Here is an 8270-nt window from a genome sequence, read left to right on the forward strand (position 1 = left end):
ATGTTAATTATGGGGTGAGGAGATTAAATAGAAAATGCTAAGGAACGTTCTGAAGTCGACTCATGTTGGTGCCCATCACCACACAGCCCCTGATACGTAAAGAAGATATAGTTCATCTAAAGACTGTCATTTTACTTATCAGTTGAAGAGAAACAATTTGAATTTCAGTTATCAAATAAAGCCCTCAACATATATTTAAGCATCACTTACATATTATTTTATGTAATTTATATTTAAGTTGAATACAGAATAAAAACTCCAAAAAAGGGCTGAATGAAAAGGAAAAACTAATAATAGTATGGGGAATAAATACAGGGTTAATATAAGTAATGTCTGCTGCACAATTTAGAATGGATGTGGAAACTGAAAACCCTCAATCCTAAACTTCCAATTGTTTCAAGTCATCAGAGGGAAATGAAGATAATTGAAGTCTGTTGGTACTCAGAGGAGTGGAAATGGTAACCAGTCATTTAAAAGAGATATATTTCTGCTCTGGGAAAGAGCAGGAAGAACTTCTTTTGGGGGCACTGTGAGGAAGAGGTTAATACATATATTGATTGATGTCTTCAATTACATGGACACAAAAAGAAAACTGGCAAGGCATTTATGATCATTCTTCTCCATGTCCAAGAGAGATGCTGGTTGCAACTCTGAAAGCTCACTTTGACAAAGGCATATTTATCTGGGACCAAGACATTGCCTCCCAGTGGTGTGCTCCCTAGGTGTTCAAATCCAAATTGAATCCATTGGGTTCTAAATGGAAATGACTGTCAGGTGTTCAGCAGGACTCTGCATGAAGAAATCAATGTCTTTATCTGCTTCCTAAAAGTGATGGAATTAAAATTTAAGAACAGACAATTCCTCAAACTAAACTCAAACCAAAAAAAAGGCACCACTCTGTAAACCATTATATACTCATAGAGTAATGGGATTTAATGATGAAATCTCTAGAGACAAAGTCAAGGATCACTGTGAAAATTTGAAAGGCCATGTTTCAAAAGTGAAAATAAGTCTCATTTAAATTTATTTTTACTCAAAATCAGCATGTCAAAGTGGCAAACTTTTTAATCACAAGGAAATGCTTTTAGACAAACTGTTAACATTTTTAAATTTTGGTAATAAATTAAAAGTAATGAGAGGAAATATAACATTTTCTAAGAAGACAGTTAAAAAGAAACATATGAAAACCACTCTTCAGCAGTTTAGAATTTATTCATCTGCAACATGGTATATTTAATGAAGCCATAAGCAAAATAATTTATATATACATATATAAATATATATGACTATGTATATGTATATATATTCACAGCAGAGAAAGACCCAAGCTGTAATTTTGAATAATCATTATTTTAAATATTATTGGTAACTTTAAATTGTAATACACAGATTTGGGGTAATGATATGTTTTTATAATAAAATTTCCTTAATAACTAACTTTTTTTCTCTTATCAGCCATTCATTTTCAAGCCCCCACATGGGAATTGGTAGGGGAATAGGTGTAGGAATACAATTTATTGTCTGCTCCTCCACTCAGAAGTAGCCCTGTGTCTGTCCAGTCCACACATAGAACTTTATGTTCATGAGCAGCTACATCGTAGAGAGGAGCCTTACAACTTCTCGTATCCCGTAGCTTCACCATGTTATCTAAAGAGCCTGAGATCAGCTGCTGATCATGGGTAGGTGACCACTTCACTGATGTTACCCAGCCTGTGTGTGAGGTGAGGGACAGCGACACCAAAGAGCCATCTTTAGTTCGGGGATCCCACAGCCTAATGTGCCTGTCTGTGCTTCCAGACGCCTAACGTTTACAGAGGGGAGAATAGGAAATACAATTAAACACCTTATTTCCTGTCAGAGTTGACTTAAGACCTCCGGACTCAACATCCCACACTCTGACTGTGTGATCCCAAGAGGCACTGCAGACTTCGTCAACATCTGACCAAAGTACTGAGGAAATTGCTTTTGTGTGGCCAGAGAGGGTCACCAAGGGTGTTCTTGTCAGTCCCAATTGTTCTGTTTTCTGCTTCTTTCTTGGTAGATTTGTGGGTTCTTGTATTTCATCTTCCTCATCTGTAGGAACTGTAGACCAGATCTTCAGCATCTTATCCCAGGAGCCACTGCAGTATTTAGTTCCTGAGCTATCAACTGCTATGGCGTCCACACTCCCGGCATGCTCTCTGCAGCAGTGAAGAGCCTTCACTTTGTTCCTCTCTATGTTCCACTCCCATAAGAGAGTAGTCTGGTCCATCAAGGCCATCAGGAGTAGGCAGGACAGACTGTCTTTTTTCACCCAAGCCACATCTTTCACAACATCTGTATGTCCCACAATTGTCATTATTGACTTTCCTTCCAAGGACCAGATTCGAGAAGTCTTATCATAAGAACCAGACAGGATCCATTCTTCTGCCCCTTTAATTGAGCTGATCCAGTCATCATGGAACATGCATTGCTCTGGCTGGGGTGCGGTGTATTTTTCCACATATTCTAGTTCCACAACCTCTTCCGATGAAATGTCCTCCAGTTCCATGTGTTTGACCAAGGGCATTCGAAGAAACTGGCCCTTGATGAGGAAATCAAACTCGACATGTTTGTGGAGCTTATTTTTGGTCTCCAGCAATTTATTGATAATATCACTAAGGTCAGCAACTTCTGAGGTGGCAGGGATTGAGAAAGGAACATCATCTACTGCATATTTCTTGTTCTCCATGTAGAAACGTGCCTGGAGTTGTGCCATGGCAGAAAGTATACAACGAGGCTTCTCCACAAAAATGTATGTGCCGATAATCAAGTAGCTCTAAGGTAGACTGCACCTCGAGCGCAGTAGAAGACAGGCTTCAGTTATCTTCCTCGGGTTTCTCAATAGCTAACTTGTAATCCTGCCTGCAGGTTTTCCTTCCTCCTCCTCTGCCCAGTTCGCTCCCCAGACCCTTCTTCATCCCCATCTACTCCTTCTACCTTTGGTTTAAGAAAAGGGGAGACTTCCTATGGATATCAAACAGGTTAGACCTATCAGTTTGCAGTAAGACATGGCACATCTTCTCCTATTGAGGTTAGGCAAGGCAACCCAGGGTGTCAACGGCAGGCAACATAGTCAGAAGAAACCCTGCTCCCACTATTAAGCATCTCATGTGAAGACCATGCTGTACAATATATGTGCAGATGGCCTCCGTCAGCACCACGCATGAACCCTATTATGTGGGTCAGTCTCCGAGGGCCCCTATGGGTCCAGGTTAGTTGATTCTGTTTGTTTTTCTGTGGTATTCTTGAGCATTCCTATGATCTTTCATCCCCTTCTTGCACAGAATTCCCTGAGCTCTGTCTAATATTCAGTTGTGCACCTCTACATCTCTTTTTAGTAATGATACATTTACAAGACAAATTGTGTCCATATGACCGTACATCAGTCTTGTTCATTTCTTCCTGTATGAAGTACTGCTGCTCTGAGATAAAGAAGAGAAAAGAGGCATGAGGATCTTAAAAGTTCTCTAGAGATTTTCCTGGCAACAAAGTTCACATTCATACAGTAAGTGCCAGACTTCTATTTAGTGACCAATCACTATTCTGTAAGGAGGACCATATGGTGAAAGAAAATGCCAAGCTTGATATTGAACAAAGGAATGGTAAGTTTAATGAAGTTTGTCCTGCTATTAGGTTCAAGTGGACTAACACATACCACCCAACGGCTTTTTCAAATTCATATGCCCCACCCCCAAAGCTCAGGAATCGAACCCAGGGCTTTGCACTTGCTAGGCAAGCGCTCTACCACTAAGCTCAATTTCCAACTCCAAATTCACATCTTTGTAAACAGCGCCTTTGCATAGATTGTTCCTTCAGCAAATTTCTTTTATAAAGTCATGATCCTTTCTTAATACCCACGGGCAAAAATTCAGATAATTAACATATATGAATTTTCATATTTAATTATATTGAAATAACAAAATCTATTAATTTAATACTATATATGTATATATATCATTAATATACATGTATAATGGCAGAAGACATTGTCTTGTCTTTCATGTGAATTTTAGTAAATTTTTCCATAGCATAAAGGTATTATCTTAAAATTGTTTCTAAATACTTTCCTGTCATGATTTTAATGTATAATCTGATGTTACTGTAATTTTCCTGTGGCTGAAGATAGCCTTACACTCACATCCAAATTCTAGATTCTTTTCCATGAGTGCAAACATGAAGAGGGTGTGTGTTTTATAAGGAACCACAATATTCATGAACGCTTAACTCAGAATTTAAAGAAGAAAAGTTTTGAAAAGCACCTTTAATGGAAAATCCTGATATATTTTTGTTTTACTATGCAGTCCTTTAAATTCATAAATTTAATTTTTATGACATGATATCTCAAGTTCCTCAAGAGCAATGTTATATATATATATATATATATATATATATATATATATATAAACATTACTTTGTTGAAATTTATAAAAATTTGACTGGGATTCACAAGATATAGCAGACATAGGTATAAACATCCTAAGAATGGGTATGTACATAAAGTGGATGATTTTCACATTAAAACAAGTTGTTTCACCATAAACTCAATAAATACTGCAGTAATACGTAATTCCTTTTCTTTTTCTTTCTTTTTTTTATTTCTTTTTTTCGGAGCTGGGGACGGAACCCAGGGCCTTGCGCTTCCTAGGCAAGCGCTCTACCACTGAGCCAAATCCCCAACCCCCAATACGTAATTCCTAACCAATAAAATGTTAGCAAAGTATAAGAGACAGCTTTTCTTTACAGGAGAAATGAAATGATATCTCCATAAGCTTATGTTAGATAGATGGCTGGATATTACTTTAATAGGTAGATAGTTGATAAATTAGATACTTACATAAATGGTAAGATAAATGATAAATGTAGACAGAGAGAAGATAGTTATATGATATATAGATGATGATGATAGAGAGATAGATAGAGAGATAGACAGATGTTAGATATGATTAGAAAATAGTTAAACACAACTATGTTAGCAAATGAATATTTAAAAAGCACAAGAATATTTGCATAATTTCAAGGTATTTTTTCTCAAAGACAAACACAACATAAAAAGGTAGTAACCTAAAATGCATGATCAAACAAAGAAACTCTGATACTGAGGAAAAGGAGAATTACACTCAATTTCTCTTACTGAGGCCAAAGAAACAAAAGTATTTCCACAGAATCCTGCTAGGAGTGTATAAATTGAATTTATTCATGAAAATTAGCAGGTAAATCCAGATTGATGGCGACTGTAGGAAATGACTGACCTTTACCATCAGAATAAATCATCATCAGGAGAGTCAAAGAAAGATTGAGGATGAGGAGTCTCTCCATGTGGCAGAAGAAGCACAACAAATAAATCTCAATCCTGATCATGTGACTTTGATAAATATGATCCACAGTAAAATTTCGTATAGTAACAAAAAAAACAATATTTTTAGAAAATGAAAACTTCTATTTTGGAAGCAGTCTGAATGGGTATGTATATTTTTGGAGATGATATAAGGAAAATTATCCAATAACAGAGGTTTGAGAGTACCCTCTTTATGCTCAAAAACACCTGTAAACAGTGGAGGCAGGTAAAAACTTGAAATATTAGGGAAAAACTAGAAACAATTTTAAAAATAAATACATATAATTATATTAAAAGTAATTAAAGTCAATTAGAGTTACTGTAGATACCGAGAAAACAATGAACTATTTTATTATTAAATAAAATATTATTTACATTTTCAACAGAAAAACATTTAAAAATTTTAGGTATGTTTATTGCAGACCTTAAATGTTTACTTATGAGTGAAAGTGTTGAGTGTATTTAAAGGGGAATTTTAAATAAAAGTGCATGTTCCATGAAAAGCAGACATTTGTGAATTTCAACAGTAAACAAGTTATACAATTTTCAGAGGTTTTTGTTGCCAAAAATAGCTGAATATAGCTTTATTTGACGACAGTTTTAAGGACAATGGAGAATTTTTTTTAAAAAAATTACTCTTCTAAGAAAATATTTAGAAAGTAGGATTGATTAGAAGTACAACAGGCCAGATTAAAAACACATATCTCCATAATTATATTGGAACTAATTACAGGGTACTTATGAAGACATATTTGGACCTATTCAACAGAATCACTTTAAAAATGCTTTGTTTAAATATTGAAAGATCTCATTTTTATCTACAACATTGCATCATAGGAAAATAAGAAAAATAGAAATTTGATATACTATTTATGGGTTTAATCCTTATAGCATTTTAATAAAATTATGTCAATTGATTCTAGTGGTAGAAACTTTATAGCCTTAAGATTTAGTAAAGTGCCAACTGTGTTTAATAGTAAAATCTACCATGTACATCAATATAACTGCATTATTTCTCTGTTTATGTCATTATTTATTAAAAATAAATATTGAATTTAATAAATTTAATAAAAATTTATTGAAGTATGCACCACAAGATATGAAGATATTAATAATGCAGTTATGAGACAAAGATAAAAATTATGGCTTTAAAATCCTACTTATGTAAAAAAGTTATCTTTAGACAGATCCCAAAGGAAGATTAGGCTTTATCAATCCCAGTTAGAACCCTTTGTCACTTTGTGTCTTTTTCTCTTACAAATAGGCCATAGCAAACAGTGGCATTTCCTTAATTTTTGCTCCTTCCTTCTCATCCACCATATTGTAAGCTCTCATGTAGTCCCAGACCTTGCCTGGATGGATGGAACTACGGAAGAAGAAATAGTAAATCAACTTGAGAGATTTGATTGTTGTCTGGGATGTTGCTGACAATTTTAATTGCCAAGTTAAAGCAGACTGTGCCAACTTGACATGTAAAGAATCATTGGTAGACAAAATTAAATTATGAGAAGACAAAGCTAAATTGTAAAAAGTGATAATGTGGGGTTGGGGATTTAGCTCAGTGGTAGAGCCCTTGCCTAGGAAGCACAAGGCCCTGGGTTCGGTCCCCAGCTCCAAAAAAAAGAACAAAAAAAAAAAAAAGTGATAATGTGCATGGGTATAAAAGTCAATGTAAAGTATTACAAAAGCATATATGTTACTTATTTTTATGAAGAAAGAATTAAGTAATGAAATAGACAAGAAGTGTTATAATATTACATAAATAATCACAAGCTTCAATTTGAATGTGACTGCATGAGCCATATGTTGATTTTTTTTCTCTTTCAGGCAGAAAGTAGGCAGTCAAAGACATTGAGGCTTTGGCAAACAAAAATTTTTGAGAAAATGGTTGTGTGCCTATATGAATACAATGTTAAACAATAAAAAAATCCATAGAGAGTAAGTGAATGAGAATTAAGGTACTAAATGTATTCATCATAGTAAATATGTCTCCTAAGATCTAAACTTCCCAATAAATGATGTTTAAAATTTTTCTTAATTTTTTTCATAGAATTTATTCTATTCATTTCCCTTTCCCTTTAACTATTGCCATATCCTTTCTACTCACCCAACACATTTTTCTCTTTCTTTAGAAAACAAACAAAAAGAACAAATGAATAATAATAAAATGTTAAAAGGAAAAAATCACACATTCCATCAAAATGCAATTTCAGAAGCTACAATATAATAGCAAAAGTCTAAAAAAATATCTAAAAGTCTTAAAAATATCTAAATAAGAAATATTAGACAAAATGCCATACCATTGAGTTTCTTTTCGGTTGGCCATCTACTACTGGACTTGGGCCTATACCTAATTGTAGTTAACTTACACAGTGAAACTCCACTGGAGAATGCATTGAGTTAACCTGATGTTGTTTCTATTTTAATGTTAATTTAAGCCCCCAAAGATGTTTGTCCCAGAGTCTGCATGTAGACTTTAGCTAAGTGAACCTGCCCCCAGTTAATTGTGATTGCTAAATAAAGATAACTGGGCAGAAGAGACATAGGTGGGGTTGAGGTTTCATGGGCTTGGATTAAAGAAAGGATCATGAGGAGGAGAGGGAGAAAGGAGAAGGTGTGATGGAGTAAAGGAAGAATGTGCAGAAAAGAAGCAAGGAAGCCACCATAAATAGGATGGGGCTACCCAATTGTAGGTAAGAGCAACCAAGATGAAACCTGGTAAGTAATAATTCATATTATCATTAGGGTAGTAGATTGTAACAGTATGGCGGTAGGCAGCTGCAGCTGCCCAGCTGTTTAGAGCTTAGTGTAATTACAAAGGCTGTGAATATGTCTTTCATCCCAGACCTCAATGATCAAGGTGGGGAAGAAACCCTGGGCTGGGGTTTTAACTATTTAAAACTATAAGAAAAAA

The 8270-nt window shown here is 35.0% G+C and overlaps 1 pseudogene; it reads right to left on the reverse strand.

Moving 5' to 3' along the window:
• Positions 1 to 1438: 1438 nt before the first annotated feature.
• On the reverse strand, positions 1439 to 2854 carry Cct6a-ps1 (chaperonin containing Tcp1, subunit 6A (zeta 1), pseudogene 1; annotated as a pseudogene).
• Between the last annotated feature and the right edge of the window lie 5416 nt (positions 2855 to 8270).

Source organism: Rattus norvegicus, chromosome 9, assembly GCF_036323735.1.
Source record: "Rattus norvegicus strain BN/NHsdMcwi chromosome 9, GRCr8, whole genome shotgun sequence".
Lineage (NCBI taxonomy): Eukaryota > Metazoa > Chordata > Mammalia > Rodentia > Muridae > Rattus > Rattus norvegicus.